Source organism: Humulus lupulus, chromosome 7 (genome assembly GCF_963169125.1).
Source record: "Humulus lupulus chromosome 7, drHumLupu1.1, whole genome shotgun sequence".
Classification (NCBI taxonomy): domain Eukaryota; kingdom Viridiplantae; phylum Streptophyta; class Magnoliopsida; order Rosales; family Cannabaceae; genus Humulus; species Humulus lupulus.
In genome coordinates, this window is record NC_084799.1 from 8,307,642 (window position 1) to 8,326,599 (window position 18,958).

General features: G+C 32.2%; 1 long non-coding RNA gene across 1 annotated transcript; it reads right to left on the bottom strand.

The window, feature by feature from the left end:
- Positions 1-17,651: 17,651 nt before the first annotated feature.
- On the bottom strand, positions 17,652-18,766 carry LOC133790598 (uncharacterized). Its single transcript, XR_009874043.1, has 2 exons — positions 18,008-18,766; positions 17,652-17,895 (listed from the first exon to the last, which is right to left on the bottom strand). It is a non-coding gene; the product is annotated as an uncharacterized LOC133790598 (long non-coding RNA).
- Between the last annotated feature and the right edge of the window lie 192 nt (positions 18,767-18,958).

An 18,958-nucleotide genomic window follows, 5' to 3' on the forward strand; every position in this document is an offset into this window, starting at 1 on the left:
ATTTCGATATTAATAACAAAATACTTCAATAGCAATACGTATATGGATGTATATATTCAAATAGTCATTTTATAAAAGAAATCATATTTTTAACATAAAGTTGTAATAATCAATATAATGATAATAATATAAATATAAATATTTATATTATTATTAATTAGTCATAATATCAATTCCAGTGATATAATAAATATACTTTCTCCAAACTTCACTGGTCTTACAAATATCAATAACTGTAGGAAACTAATATTTGATATTGTTTTAATATTCAAATATTAATATACAATAATAATGGTTAGATAATAGGTTTACTATAAATCATACTTTTCATATATATATATATATATATATGAATCTGTATTCTTGATTTACTTAACAAAATAATAACAATAATAATTAAAATTACTTAATCATAATAATTTCCATATTAATATAAAATCAATTAAATATGTATTTTTATACTTGATTTAATATCTAATATTTTCTAGAAAATTAGACAGCACAACGGCTATACAGTGGACAATTCCAAAATCAAAACCTGTATCAAAAATATATATAATCCCAGACAGCCAGTAAATTACAGAAAATATTCCATATATCAATAATATATAATTATATACCATAAATACACATAATAACAATTACTCTAATCAATCACAATTAAATCACAATATATAGGTTAAAGAAATTATACCAAAATGATCGGGTTCCACAATAAGTCAAACGATGATTTTCTGAGACTCAAAACGTACTTCGGAACCTCGAACACTAAGTTTCGACCGTCGGTCTACGGTGGATCGCGGTGGCTCGTGGTGGGCCCACCACCCAACTATGGTAGATGTAGGAACAAGTTATTGGGTTTTGAAGCCCACAACACGAGGAGCACGATGGTGGTGACGGATCGGCAAACGGATGCCCGAGGTGGCCGAATCGCAACTTTGAAGTCGCGGGGTGGCCGAACTTAAATCGAGTGGTTGAGGCGTTTAATCGGCGAGTGAGCTCTAGATTCCCGCGTGGGTCGATAGTTCGGAGGCCTCTGAATCCAACGGTCCGGCGCGTGGCTAAAAATGGTGGCCGGAAAGTACTCCTGCGTCGTCGGCAACAGTGATACGTAGAGGAGAGAGAGAGAGAGAGAGAGAGAGAGAGAGAGAGAGAGAGAGAGAGAGGGGTTTTCTGAGGAGAGAGAGAGAGGGGCTCGGGTAAAATGAAAGGCTGAAGCCTTTTATTTTATTTTATTTTATTTATTTATTTATTTATTTATTTTTAAAAATTACACTTGGACCCAAAATACTAAAATTCTTTTCAAATAAGCCCTTTAGCCAAACTTTCTTAATTTTATAAAAATCCCCAATTAAAATTATATGACATTTGGGTCCAATACTTGACTACTCAAGTTTCTCTTTCTTTAATCTCATTAAAAACATAAAATCATATTTTAAACACTATTTTTCCATTACTATTTCTTAAATTTGTAAAGTTGTACATTTTATGTATTAAAACTCTGATTTATTATAAATAAATGTATTATGAAAATGTTGGATATTACAATCCTTCCCCCGTTAAAATAATTTCGTCCTCGAAATTTCAAACTAAAATTTGATAATCGGAGACAAGAACTACCATTACAAATAAACAGAACAACATTTCACAGCATAAGATTTTATACACAACACTTACTTTCACCCCGAAAACAAAACTTATTCCTGACTTCTTGTAATCCTTATCATATATAAAAAGGCGAGGATGTGTAAACGCCTCACATGAGGACTACAATATAGATAGAAAGGAAATAAGCTATAACAATAGTATAAATTACGATGAATGTATACGAAAATACAAACGAATCCTCATCATCCATACTTTTGAACACAAACCACATAACGTAAGAAGAGAAAATGACCATCATCATGAAAACATCCTTGATCTTCATGTCTTACAGTCAAATTTTTTTTTTTTTTTTTTTTTTTTTTAAGCAGATGCAATTGACTGGTTATACCTTGATAATAGATGCTAAATTGAGCAACAAGTTTGTTCAATAGAAAGTTTTTCGGCATAAAAAAAAAATTGGATAACTAGAAAACAATTATATAGCCGATGAAGATTATTCTTTAAAACCAAGTCTCTGTGAAACCCTTTCGTTGTCAAAACCGACTTCTTGCCCTGAATGAGAAATAGTGAGATAGGCCATTCATTAGGTACCAGTTCAGAAAAGCCTGACTCTCATTCTTTCTCTAAGAAAACATTTAAAAATCAAAATTGTTTCCAAATGTATAAAATAATAAAGGGCATATTGATACTATGCTAGAATGCAAATAACCGTGGCCACTCGGAAATTCACACACTTAGCTTAGTATCCCTTCATTGAATAAAACATGGGATAAGTCTTGACTGACCAATCCACCACTTCATCTACGAAAACGAATAATTCTCACATGTCTAATAAGTTAGACATGTCTCATTTCAACACCTATACCAATAATACTCAGTCATCACTTCACACAAGTAATACATTATCTTACTTTCGGGATAAAACAGCTAATATACTATAATTTAATCGCCGAAAGTAATTCACACTACAGAGTAATTCAGTAAATAACATTTATCACCTCGATTCATTCAACAATTTACAAATTGTTTCCATGTTCAAATCAGGATCGCAAAATCAATAGAAGTGATTTCCATGTCGACAACATCTAATAAGTTTGACTTTCATCATCAGAGAGGATAGCGTAACACATTGAACAAGATAAAATCTGTGATATCTATCTTGAAAACAAACAAATTCAAGGATCCAATGACCCAACAGTTCAACAAATTTTTCTATAAATAAAATTCATCACATACACACTAAAACACAATCAATCTCAAGCTTTTGAAAACCAAATCATTATTACTTCCGTCCATTACTCAAGCTAAGCAACCCATGGCATCCTCATCATCTCAGCTGAACTTAGACCTAACTTTAGCTTTACCTGAGCCAAATCTTCCCACTATCGAATCTTCACCACAAATTTCTGCACCCCTACCACAGCTAATGGTGTATCCTACGGTACACATCCCAGAACGAAATACTCAATTTCCCAGAGTTTGGCTTCCCAAATTTTATTCTGATACTGGCCTTGTCACGGTGGAGGATTCAGCTATTGTAACGTCCCTAAGGTAGGGTACGTCTGCCACATACTCGTAATTCTAGGGTTTACGAGTATGTAAGGCACTTGACCAAAAGAATTAAATAAAATGATACGAAGAAATACAGAAAAATTTAAAACTTTTATATAAACTTATTAGAAGAAATTATTACACGTATGAATACTTTAAATTTAAGGCAGCCATATGAAAACTCTAAACCATTATTGCATTGCTACTGAGTCCGTGCTCCACAAGTTGCTCAACAGCTAAAGCCACACCTGGAAAAATGTTGGAAAATAACATAATGAGCTAACGCTCAGTAAGCAAATCTCATGCATACACATACACATGAATGTCGTGAGTTTGTAGTGCACATATACTAATATGCTGACTTATATACTTATGCATTTCATTTATTGCTCATGCACTTTCAAACTTTACTTTTATGCTCTTTCTTTTAGTTTCACATTTTTATGGGCCCAATATCTCTTGTGCACACTGTTTGATTCAGCCAATGCCTGCAGGGCTTGTTACACATATCATATAGAATCCCATGGGTTCTCCTCCGGCTAGCCATCATCTCAGCTAGGCTCATCATAACACTCATTTCATCGTTGCCATAGCTGCCATACTTATTACACATATGGAGGAGACAGACGGAAACATGGCAAACATATCTGAATGGTCAACTCTGACCTAGCCCACACTAGTGGGCAGCCACTATAAGTCTTATAGACTTCCGTCTTCTTTACTGAACTTACTTGATTGCTTCATCAAAACAGTGGCACCCTTTTTAAACATCTTATTATCATTTTGCTTAAGCCTTGTATCATTAAAATGTTTAACTTTACATAAGACTTTTCAAGGCATTTCATAACTTTTCTCATATTCATATGCATGGTCTTATATCACATAATAATGTATCACATAACTGTACATGCCATGCATACATGCTGATGCTGAAATGCCAATGTTCATGTTCATGATTCGTGTTGATGGTATTCAATCAAGGCATTGTATCACATCTCATATAACTCAAAACATCTTTAGTCATAATACATGAAGCTTTGGGTTGGTGGCGTTGTTATACCTTAACGTAGAGCTATGGCTCAGGTCTAAGGTTTCCAGCCTAAAAACTTAAACGCTTCATATATCATAACATATAACAAATCATGAACATAGAGTAATCCACATATCCATCAACATAAGAACACATACTTGCACATAATTCATATCATTCTTAACCAAGTAAGACATCTTTCACATATCACATAATTCATCAATTACATATCACACAACACCCTTATGGTGTTCATATAACCATTTTTCACATACTTATCATATGCATCATCATCATACCATACTTAACTCGTCAGATGTACACAATCAATGTAGTCATGCATCTTACACTTAAGCACAAAAGGTGAGATTTACTTACCTTAGGTCCTTAGCTTATTTTAAAATTCCTCACCAAGAGTCAATCAATCAAATCCATACAAATCCTATTCAAGGCACATCATTTATTAAATTCTATCAAAATCATAAATATACACTATTGATAGTGTATATTAATAATACCAGAAACTATATAAATGATAATAATAAATTATTATCAACGTAATGCAAATAACTCTTCATATAAAACCATGCTTTAAACCTTGCTCATAAGATAATGTACCTTTATGATAATAATAATAATAATCCCAACAAAAATAATAATTATCGTCTATAATTAAACTTATTTCGATATTAATAACAAAATACTTCAATAGCAATACGTATATGGATGTATATATTCAAATAGTCATTTTATAAAAGAAATCATATTTTTAACATAAAGTTGTAATAATCAATATAATGATAATAATATAAATATAAATATTTATATTATTATTAATTAGTCATAATATCAATTCCAGTGATATAATAAATATACTTTCTCCAAACTTCACTGGTCTTACAAATATCAATAACTGTAGGAAACTAATATTTGATATTGTTTTAATATTCAAATATTAATATACAATAATAATGGTTAGATAATAGGTTTACTATAAATCATACTTTTCATATATATATATATATATATATGAATCTGTATTCTTGATTTACTTAACAAAATAATAACAATAATAATTAAAATTACTTAATCATAATAATTTCCATATTAATATAAAATCAATTAAATATGTATTTTTATACTTGATTTAATATCTAATATTTTCTAGAAAATTAGACAGCACAACGGCTATACAGTGGACAATTCCAAAATCAAAACCTGTATCAAAAATATATATAATCCCAGACAGCCAGTAAATTACAGAAAATATTCCATATATCAATAATATATAATTATATACCATAAATACACATAATAACAATTACTCTAATCAATCACAATTAAATCACAATATATAGGTTAAAGAAATTATACCAAAATGATCGGGTTCCACAATAAGTCAAACGATGATTTTCTGAGACTCAAAACGTACTTCGGAACCTCGAACACTAAGTTTCGACCGTCGGTCTACGGTGGATCGCGGTGGCTCGTGGTGGGCCCACCACCCAACTATGGTAGATGTAGGAACAAGTTATTGGGTTTTGAAGCCCACAACACGAGGAGCACGATGGTGGTGACGGATCGGCAAACGGATGCCCGAGGTGGCCGAATCGCAACTTTGAAGTCGCGGGGTGGCCGAACTTAAATCGAGTGGTTGAGGCGTTTAATCGGCGAGTGAGCTCTAGATTCCCGCGTGGGTCGATAGTTCGGAGGCCTCTGAATCCAACGGTCCGGCGCGTGGCTAAAAATGGTGGCCGGAAAGTACTCCTGCGTCGTCGGCAACAGTGATACGTAGAGGAGAGAGAGAGAGAGAGAGAGAGAGAGAGAGAGAGAGAGAGAGAGAGAGAGGGGCTCGGGTAAAATGAAAGGCTGAAGCCTTTTATTTTATTTTATTTTATTTATTTATTTATTTATTTTTAAAAATTACACTTGGACCCAAAATACTAAAATTCTTTTCAAATAAGCCCTTTAGCCAAACTTTCTTAATTTTATAAAAATCCCCAATTAAAATTATATGACATTTGGGTCCAATACTTGACTACTCAAGTTTCTCTTTCTTTAATCTCATTAAAAACATAAAATCATATTTTAAACACTATTTTTCCATTACTATTTCTTAAATTTGTAAAGTTGTACATTTTATGTATTAAAACTTTGATTTATAATAAATAAATGTATTATGAAAATGTTGGATATTACAGCTATGCTCGATAAAAAGGTGGCCATTAGTATAGGTCAAAGCATACTCACCCCTAAAGACCAAATAATTTTATCCCATAGGTCAGACCTACAAGCTGTAAAAGATTCCTTAGTTCTTACCACTCAGGCGGCAGCATCGGTCTCAAACCTAGGCCAACGGGTTCTTGCAAGAGAACAAGAGGTTGACCACTTGAAAAGGTATATAGAAACACAAAAACAAGAGATGATAACCATTAGAAATGCCAACAAGGCATTGACTCGAGAGAAGGAGAAGTTGGTTAAGGAGAATGGGACTTTAACTACACTTCTTGCTAACTACTCAGTCGATATGAAGGAAAAATTTCAGACACTGCAAACTACTGGGGAGACCCTTAGAGTTGAACAACAAAAGTTGATTGACGAGGTAGAACGTGTCCAAAACCCCAATCCTTAATAGATTATGTATTTTTTTTTTTTTTTTATCTATATATTACTACTGTTTCACTAAAGTCTCTTATTGTGTGTGCTCTCAGCAACAACCTAAAACTTTGCTCTCCAAAACACTAACCTGACATATTAACCCTTAACACACTAACTGAACTGATAGATCACTTTCAAAGCTTGAGAATATCAATTAACAATCCAAACATTGACATCGATAAATCATCAATTATTTATCACATCAATAATAAAGGCATGCATTCAGATAAATAACAAACTTCAATTTCTCTACCGTGCATGAGAATATTCATTTAATCCAAGCTCATACTTATATCATGGAAACTCAAACACACAATGAGTTTCTAATACAATTATACAACATCATTAACATACATTAACTAAAATATGGATAAATTATACTAACCATTAACGTGTGGCTTGTCTTGTGGCGGAACTCAGTAGCATTTCAGATCCCAAAATCTAATAACATAACGAGTATACGACATCTACAAACTCAAAGCTCTGATACCATTTGTAACGTCCCTAAGGTAGGGTACGTCTGCCACATACTCGTAATTCTAGGGTTTACGAGTATGTAAGGCACTTGACCAAAAGAATTAAATAAAATGATACGAAGAAATACAGAAAAATTTAAAACTTTTATATAAACTTATTAGAAGAAATTATTACACGTATGAATACTTTAAATTTAAGGCAGCCATATGAAAACTCTAAACCATTATTGCATTGCTACTGAGTCCGTGCTCCACAAGTTGCTCAACAGCTAAAGCCACACCTGGAAAAATGTTGGAAAATAACATAATGAGCTAACGCTCAGTAAGCAAATCTCATGCATACACATACACATGAATGTCGTGAGTTTGTAGTGCACATATACTAATATGCTGACTTATATACTTATGCATTTCATTTATTGCTCATGCACTTTCAAACTTTACTTTTATGCTCTTTCTTTTAGTTTCACATTTTTATGGGCCCAATATCTCTTGTGCACACTGTTTGATTCAGCCAATGCCTGCAGGGCTTGTTACACATATCATATAGAATCCCATGGGTTCTCCTCCGGCTAGCCATCATCTCAGCTAGGCTCATCATAACACTCATTTCATCGTTGCCATAGCTGCCATACTTATTACACATATGGAGGAGAAAGACGGAAACATGGCAAACATATCTGAATGGTCAACTCTGACCTAGCCCACACTAGTGGGCAGCCACTATAAGTCTTATAGACTTCCGTCTTCTTTACTGAACTTACTTGATTGCTTCATCAAAACAGTGGCACCCTTTTTAAACATCTTATTATCACTTTGCTTAAGCCTTGTGTCATTAGAATGTTTAACTTTACATAAGACTTTTCAAGACATTTCATAACTTTTCTTATATTCATATGCATGGTCTTATATCACATAATAATGTATCACATAACTGTACATGCCATGCATACATGCTGATGCTGAAATGCCAATGTTCGTGTTCATGACTCATGTTGATGGTATTCAATCAAGGCATTGTATCACATCTCATATAACTCAAAACATCTTTAGTCATAATACATGAAGCTTTGGGTTGGTGGCGTTGTTATACCTTAACGTAGAGCTATGGCTCAGGTCTAAGGTTTCCAGCCTAAAAACTTAAACGCTTCATATATCATAACATATAACAAATCATGAACATAGAGTAATCCACATATCCATCAACATAAGAACACATACTTGCACATAATTCATATCATTCTTAACCAAGTAAGACATCTTTCACATATCACAGAATTCATCAATTACATATCACACAACACCCTTATGGTGTTCATATAACCATTCTTCACATACTTATCATATGCATCATCATCATACCATACTTAACTCATCAGATGTACACAATCAATGTAGTCATGCATCTTACACTTAAGCACAAAAGGTGAGATTTACTTACCTTAGGTCCTTAGCTTATTTTAAAATTCCTCACCAAGAGTCAATCAATCAAATCCATACAAATCCTATTCAAGGCACATCATTTATTAAATTCTATCAAAATCATAAATATACACTATTGATAGTGTATATTAATAATACCAGAAACTATATAAATGATAATAATAAATTATTATCAACGTAATGCAAATAACTCTTCATATAAAACCATGCTTTAAACCTTGCTCATAAGATAATGTACCTTTATGATAATAATAATAATAATCCCAACAAAAATAATAATTATCGTCTATAATTAAACTTATTTCGATATTAATAACAAAATACTTCAATAGCAATACGTATATGGATGTATATATTCAAATAGTCATTTTATAAAAGAAATCATATTTTTAACATAAAGTTGTAATAATCAATATAATGATAATAATATAAATATAAATATTTATATTATTATTAATTAGTCATAATATCAATTCCAGTGATATAATAAATATACTTTCTCCAAACTTCACTGGTCTTACAAATATCAATAACTGTAGGAAACTAATATTTGATATTGTTTTAATATTCAAATATTAATATACAATAATAATGGTTAGATAATAGGTTTACTATAAATCATACTTTTCATATATATATATATATATATGAATCTGTATTCTTGATTTACTTAACAAAATAATAACAATAATAATTAAAATTACTTAATCATAATAATTTCCATATTAATATAAAATCAATTAAATATGTATTTTTATACTTGATTTAATATCTAATATTTTCTAGAAAATTAGACAGCACAACGGCTATACAGTGGACAATTCCAAAATCAAAACCTGTATCAAAAATATATATAATCCCAGACAGCCAGTAAATTACAGAAAATATTCCATATATCAATAATATATAATTATATACCATAAATACACATAATAACAATTACTCTAATCAATCACAATTAAATCACAATATATAGGTTAAAGAAATTATACCAAAATGATCGGGTTCCACAATAAGTCAAACGATGATTTTCTGAGACTCAAAACGTACTTCGGAACCTCGAACACTAAGTTTCGACCGTCGGTCTACGGTGGATCGCGGTGGCTCGTGGTGGGCCCACCACCCAACTATGGTAGATGTAGGAACAAGTTATTGGGTTTTGAAGCCCACAACACGAGGAGCACGATGGTGGTGACGGATCGGCAAACGGATGCCCGAGGTGGCCGAATCGCAACTTTGAAGTCGCGGGGTGGCCGAACTTAAATCGAGTGGTTGAGGCGTTTAATCGGCGAGTGAGCTCTAGATTCCCGCGTGGGTCGATAGTTCGGAGGCCTCTGAATCCAACGGTCCGGCGCGTGGCTAAAAATGGTGGCCGGAAAGTACTCCTGCGTCGTCGGCAACAGTGATACGTAGAGGAGAGAGAGAGAGAGAGAGAGAGAGAGAGAGAGAGAGAGAGGGGTTTTCTGAGGAGAGAGAGAGAGGGGCTCGGGTAAAATGAAAGGCTGAAGCCTTTTATTTTATTTTATTTTATTTATTTATTTATTTATTTATTTTTAAAAATTACACTTGGACCCAAAATACTAAAATTCTTTTCAAATAAGCCCTTTAGCCAAACTTTCTTAATTTTATAAAAATCCCCAATTAAAATTATATGACATTTGGGTCCAATACTTGACTACTCAAGTTTCTCTTTCTTTAATCTCATTAAAAACATAAAATCATATTTTAAACACTATTTTTCCATTACTATTTCTTAAATTTGTAAAGTTGTACATTTTATGTATTAAAACTCTGATTTATTATAAATAAATGTATTATGAAAATGTTGGATATTACAATCCTTCCCCCGTTAAAATAATTTCGTCCTCGAAATTTCAAACTAAAATTTGATAATCGGAGACAAGAACTACCATTACAAATAAACAGAACAACATTTCACAGCATAAGATTTTATACACAACACTTACTTTCACCCCGAAAACAAAACTTATTCCTGACTTCTTGTAATCCTTATCATATATAAAAAGGCGAGGATGTGTAAACGCCTCACATGAGGACTACAATATAGATAGAAAGGAAATAAGCTATAACAATAGTATAAATTACGATGAATGTATACGAAAATACAAACGAATCCTCATCATCCATACTTTTGAACACAAACCACATAACGTAAGAAGAGAAAATGACCATCATCATGAAAACATCCTTGATCTTCATGTCTTACAGTCAAATTTTTTTTTTTTTTTTTTTTTTTTTTAAGCAGATGCAATTGACTGGTTATACCTTGATAATAGATGCTAAATTGAGCAACAAGTTTGTTCAATAGAAAGTTTTTCGGCATAAAAAAAAAATTGGATAACTAGAAAACAATTATATAGCCGATGAAGATTATTCTTTAAAACCAAGTCTCTGTGAAACCCTTTCGTTGTCAAAACCGACTTCTTGCCCTGAATGAGAAATAGTGAGATAGGCCATTCATTAGGTACCAGTTCAGAAAAGCCTGACTCTCATTCTTTCTCTAAGAAAACATTTAAAAATCAAAATTGTTTCCAAATGTATAAAATAATAAAGGGCATATTGATACTATGCTAGAATGCAAATAACCGTGGCCACTCGGAAATTCACACACTTAGCTTAGTATCCCTTCATTGAATAAAACATGGGATAAGTCTTGACTGACCAATCCACCACTTCATCTACGAAAACGAATAATTCTCACATGTCTAATAAGTTAGACATGTCTCATTTCAACACCTATACCAATAATACTCAGTCATCACTTCACACAAGTAATACATTATCTTACTTTCGGGATAAAACAGCTAATATACTATAATTTAATCGCCGAAAGTAATTCACACTACAGAGTAATTCAGTAAATAACATTTATCACCTCGATTCATTCAACAATTTACAAATTGTTTCCATGTTCAAATCAGGATCGCAAAATCAATAGAAGTGATTTCCATGTCGACAACATCTAATAAGTTTGACTTTCATCATCAGAGAGGATAGCGTAACACATTGAACAAGATAAAATCTGTGATATCTATCTTGAAAACAAACAAATTCAAGGATCCAATGACCCAACAGTTCAACAAATTTTTCTATAAATAAAATTCATCACATACACACTAAAACACAATCAATCTCAAGCTTTTGAAAACCAAATCATTATTACTTCCGTCCATTACTCAAGCTAAGCAACCCATGGCATCCTCATCATCTCAGCTGAACTTAGACCTAACTTTAGCTTTACCTGAGCCAAATCTTCCCACTATCGAATCTTCACCACAAATTTCTGCACCCCTACCACAGCTAATGGTGTATCCTACGGTACACATCCCAGAACGAAATACTCAATTTCCCAGAGTTTGGCTTCCCAAATTTTATTCTGATACTGGCCTTGTCACGGTGGAGGATTCAGCTATTGTAACGTCCCTAAGGTAGGGTACGTCTGCCACATACTCGTAATTCTAGGGTTTACGAGTATGTAAGGCACTTGACCAAAAGAATTAAATAAAATGATACGAAGAAATACAGAAAAATTTAAAACTTTTATATAAACTTATTAGAAGAAATTATTACACGTATGAATACTTTAAATTTAAGGCAGCCATATGAAAACTCTAAACCATTATTGCATTGCTACTGAGTCCGTGCTCCACAAGTTGCTCAACAGCTAAAGCCACACCTGGAAAAATGTTGGAAAATAACATAATGAGCTAACGCTCAGTAAGCAAATCTCATGCATACACATACACATGAATGTCGTGAGTTTGTAGTGCACATATACTAATATGCTGACTTATATACTTATGCATTTCATTTATTGCTCATGCACTTTCAAACTTTACTTTTATGCTCTTTCTTTTAGTTTCACATTTTTATGGGCCCAATATCTCTTGTGCACACTGTTTGATTCAGCCAATGCCTGCAGGGCTTGTTACACATATCATATAGAATCCCATGGGTTCTCCTCCGGCTAGCCATCATCTCAGCTAGGCTCATCATAACACTCATTTCATCGTTGCCATAGCTGCCATACTTATTACACATATGGAGGAGACAGACGGAAACATGGCAAACATATCTGAATGGTCAACTCTGACCTAGCCCACACTAGTGGGCAGCCACTATAAGTCTTATAGACTTCCGTCTTCTTTACTGAACTTACTTGATTGCTTCATCAAAACAGTGGCACCCTTTTTAAACATCTTATTATCATTTTGCTTAAGCCTTGTATCATTAAAATGTTTAACTTTACATAAGACTTTTCAAGGCATTTCATAACTTTTCTCATATTCATATGCATGGTCTTATATCACATAATAATGTATCACATAACTGTACATGCCATGCATACATGCTGATGCTGAAATGCCAATGTTCATGTTCATGATTCGTGTTGATGGTATTCAATCAAGGCATTGTATCACATCTCATATAACTCAAAACATCTTTAGTCATAATACATGAAGCTTTGGGTTGGTGGCGTTGTTATACCTTAACGTAGAGCTATGGCTCAGGTCTAAGGTTTCCAGCCTAAAAACTTAAACGCTTCATATATCATAACATATAACAAATCATGAACATAGAGTAATCCACATATCCATCAACATAAGAACACATACTTGCACATAATTCATATCATTCTTAACCAAGTAAGACATCTTTCACATATCACATAATTCATCAATTACATATCACACAACACCCTTATGGTGTTCATATAACCATTTTTCACATACTTATCATATGCATCATCATCATACCATACTTAACTCGTCAGATGTACACAATCAATGTAGTCATGCATCTTACACTTAAGCACAAAAGGTGAGATTTACTTACCTTAGGTCCTTAGCTTATTTTAAAATTCCTCACCAAGAGTCAATCAATCAAATCCATACAAATCCTATTCAAGGCACATCATTTATTAAATTCTATCAAAATCATAAATATACACTATTGATAGTGTATATTAATAATACCAGAAACTATATAAATGATAATAATAAATTATTATCAACGTAATGCAAATAACTCTTCATATAAAACCATGCTTTAAACCTTGCTCATAAGATAATGTACCTTTATGATAATAATAATAATAATCCCAACAAAAATAATAATTATCGTCTATAATTAAACTTATTTCGATATTAATAACAAAATACTTCAATAGCAATACGTATATGGATGTATATATTCAAATAGTCATTTTATAAAAGAAATCATATTTTTAACATAAAGTTGTAATAATCAATATAATGATAATAATATAAATATAAATATTTATATTATTATTAATTAGTCATAATATCAATTCCAGTGATATAATAAATATACTTTCTCCAAACTTCACTGGTCTTACAAATATCAATAACTGTAGGAAACTAATATTTGATATTGTTTTAATATTCAAATATTAATATACAATAATAATGGTTAGATAATAGGTTTACTATAAATCATACTTTTCATATATATATATATATATATATGAATCTGTATTCTTGATTTACTTAACAAAATAATAACAATAATAATTAAAATTACTTAATCATAATAATTTCCATATTAATATAAAATCAATTAAATATGTATTTTTATACTTGATTTAATATCTAATATTTTCTAGAAAATTAGACAGCACAACGGCTATACAGTGGACAATTCCAAAATCAAAACCTGTATCAAAAATATATATAATCCCAGACAGCCAGTAAATTACAGAAAATATTCCATATATCAATAATATATAATTATATACCATAAATACACATAATAACAATTACTCTAATCAATCACAATTAAATCACAATATATAGGTTAAAGAAATTATACCAAAATGATCGGGTTCCACAATAAGTCAAACGATGATTTTCTGAGACTCAAAACGTACTTCGGAACCTCGAACACTAAGTTTCGACCGTCGGTCTACGGTGGATCGCGGTGGCTCGTGGTGGGCCCACCACCCAACTATGGTAGATGTAGGAACAAGTTATTGGGTTTTGAAGCCCACAACACGAGGAGCACGATGGTGGTGACGGATCGGCAAACGGATGCCCGAGGTGGCCGAATCGCAACTTTGAAGTCGCGGGGTGGCCGAACTTAAATCGAGTGGTTGAGGCGTTTAATCGGCGAGTGAGCTCTAGATTCCCGCGTGGGTCGATAGTTCGGAGGCCTCTGAATCCAACGGTCCGGCGCGTGGCTAAAAATGGTGGCCGGAAAGTACTCCTGCGTCGTCGGCAACAGTGATACGTAGAGGAGAGAGAGAGAGAGAGAGAGAGAGAGAGAGAGAGGGGTTTTCTGAGGAGAGAGAGAGAGGGGCTCGGGTAAAATGAAAGGCTGAAGCCTTTTATTTTATTTTATTTTATTTATTTATTTATTTATTTTTAAAAATTACACTTGGACCCAAAATACTAAAATTCTTTTCAAATAAGCCCTTTAGCCAAACTTTCTTAATTTTATAAAAATCCCCAATTAAAATTATATGACATTTGGGTCCAATACTTGACTACTCAAGTTTCTCTTTCTTTAATCTCATTAAAAACATAAAATCATATTTTAAACACTATTTTTCCATTACTATTTCTTAAATTTGTAAAGTTGTACATTTTATGTATTAAAACTCTGATTTATTATAAATAAATGTATTATGAAAATGTTGGATATTACACAGGGAATCAAACACAACACCACACTCAACAGAGGGAGCAATTATGCATTATTAGTACTATATATTTTTCAGCCAAAACATTAAAAACATTCTTACTATAGCAAACAAGTAACTGTCAGACACTCAACACAATAACAATAATTAAATAGAAATAATAAATAAACTAGTCTCTAAATACATATCAAATCCAACTAAATCTCGAAATCCAGAACTTGGGTATATCACAATCAAAATAAGTCTATAAAATATAACAATAAGTAGTTCTTGTACCTTTTTTTAGAGCATTCAATCAAATAGGTTATGTGCATGTTTAAAACTCAATATATACTACTTAATATCACGCCTATACACCAAAATTAGAATGATACCAAAATTAGGAGTTCGACTCATGAACTCAATATACAGTACAACAACTCTAAACATGCAAAAAGTTTAATCACACATTATTATTAGGCATATTGATTTAATGTTGCAGAGCTAACCACTAATTACAAGATTTATTAAAAGGACATTTTTTCAAAGTAATTGCCACTGCAATTCTCACTTTATGCAAAATCTACCCATAAAAAGATAGTATATTGCTTATAAAATATAAATGTGAACTAATTTTTTGTTTTCATCCATATAGTTGCATAAAGTATTAAACATAAAAAATGAACTTCCACTTTCGTATCAAGTATACTACTATTAGCAATGCTTTTAGTAAACTAAACTAGACTGCCTTTTTGTTCCAAAAATTCAAAGTATCTGTACGAGTGTCCTCAGTCTCATATACAAGAAATCAAATTATTTTCCATAAACCCATTTTCTACTCGCATAAACAACACTTTTGAAAATACTCCACAAAATACAACAAAAACTTTTCAACGAAAAGCCTCTGCGAGTGAATCACAGTAAAGAACAATGAACAAGATCATACAAAACTTTATACCTGGATTTCGTGCTTGAGTAGGCTCTAATGCTTCGTTCTTCTCAGGTTTCTACACCGGATATTGAATGCCCCTACAACAGCAAGAACACTCGACTGAAAGTCACAACAGCAACTGATGGAGTATTAAAGGATGAAATCAAAACAATAAAAATAATGCAGGGGTTTTCTTCCTGAGAAGAGGGTAATGTTAAGAACTGCAAGATAATGGAAATGGTAACCGGCTCACTACAACACTGATTTTAGAAGAGAAAAATCAGTACGAGCAAGCCCAATTCGATTCATATTTTTGTTGTTCCACATAATTATAGAATAAGGTGAAGAAAATGAGAGAAGAAGTAATGAAGCGAGACCTGAGTTACTATCAAGCCAGATGGTCAATGAGTCTTGGTTAAGACTTTGATGCTTAGAACCCCAAAGGTTCCTAAAGCCTTGATCAAAAGTAATTGAACCAAATTTTAAACTTGGGTTGTACCCAGGAGAAGGTGGGCGCAGAGCTTGGCTTGAGGAATAATGGAAATGGTAACTGACTCTCTCTCTCTCCAGCAATACCAATGTTGAATTGAAGCCATACCCCTACTCCATAGTCTATAACTGTCAAATTAGTGACAGTTGCATAGTCTTTTGCTCAGGCCACTCCCCAGCCATAGATTACATAAATGGTCACGATGAAAAGTATATAAAAGCACCAGAACCATTGGATCAATTAAATTTGTATTGGACGGCTGAGATTGTAAAAACGGAACATGCTTCGTTGCCGTACAAGGCGGGACGGAATCGTGGCCCTAATAACACATTGGTAAAATTTATTATGGAATAATCATATAATATGAAAGTCATTGTCTTTGTATTTTTTTAATATATATTTATTTTAAAGATTTTATCAAACCTCCACGTGTGATTATTTTAAAAATAGAGTGCACATTATTTATATTTAAGATTTTATCAAACCTCCATCTAATATAAAAAATATGAGAAGTAGAAATTTAGTTTTAAGTGTAAATATATGGGATCAAATTTAACTCTCATTGAGTAATCCGCACTTACACTAGTGTGGACTCCAATTGATAAGCCTCACAAGTGCCCTTTTGCATATATTATAGGGAAATTTACAAAAAAATACTTGATTTTGCCAAAGAATTTCTTTTTTATTTGTAAGATTTTGCCTATTTTCTTTCCTTATTTGTGCTGTTTTCAATTTTTTTTAGTTATTTTAATTGTTATTTTAAATCCCCTTATAAGCTTTCATACAAAGTTTCGGTTACAACAAATCAAGAACATAGTTACTCAAATCAAGATAATTACATCAAGGCAAGTTTATTTTACCAGAAACTCAGCTCAACACAACAGTCTCAACAAACTTCTCACAGATATGCATCTCTACAGAAATATATATAAATAAGAGGAAAGGGATTCAGAAAATCATATCATCCAAAAGATAAGGCTAGATCTTAGAGAGAGAAGCTCCTGTTCCAATAGTGTGTTTCCAGATCTTGAGAGAGAAAGAGAGAACCTCGTGAGGTGTTCATGTAAAGAAAGAAAAGAGAGATAGTTAGTTTCAGTGAGAAAAAAAAGTTGATAAACTGAGAAACAAAAGTAAGGAAGAGAAAGGTATTGAGGCTTACCAGTCAATCTATGACTTGGATCCTCCATTGCTGTACAGAACCTTTGATTGATTAGTGGAAGAACAGAGCTGCATCCCTGAGGCGAGCTCAACGAGGAAGTACTCCAGATTTGGGTCGAACCTCGATAAATCACTGTGTTTGTTTTTCATTTTCCCTCCACTCTCATCTTGCATCTCTGATTTGTTTTTCTTTTCTCTGAATATATTGTTCTCTGGTTTTTTTCCCTAACCATAAATCTCAGAAAATGTTTTTGTGTTAAGGAAAGAAGAAAAAGAAAAAAGATCTAATATAGTATCTGAATACAAAAAAGGCAATATTAAATAATAGGGTATTATTGATTTGTGTGTAACGTTTCACTTTATTGAGCAGTAAGTGTATTTAGTCTTTGGGAAATGTCATTTTGACCTTGATATTTTAAAGTAATCTTCTGAGTTGGTGTAGGGTCAAATCACTTTCAGTAAAAAAGATCCTACATTAATGTTGATGTTTATTTGTTCTAATGTGTATTGTTCTATGTTATTTTAGTTATTTTTTTAAATTTATTTTAGGTTGATATAGTGAATTGCTGACAAGTTGTTTTCTAGTGTATATTGTTTTTTGTGTTGTTTTTGTAGTGGATTGTTGTCAAATTATTTTCTAGATGATTCTTAGTTGTTTTTAATTTTTTTTTTCTTGCTGAAACCATATTTTTGTAATTATAAAACTTTTAAAATCGTATTTTTTTAAATTTGAGTTAGCAAAATTAAAAAAAAAATCATTAAAAATGTGAAGAAAAAAAACGTGTATTTAAGAAAAATCTCCTATATTATATTATAAGAGATAATACGTATGCCTGATTCCCAAAAATTTCTGTAATTGTTGTTTGTCTTGACTGACATAATCTCTAAACATATTGGTTTTTTATTCTTTTTCCAATATGCAATTGTCTATTAAATTAGTATCTTCCTCAGT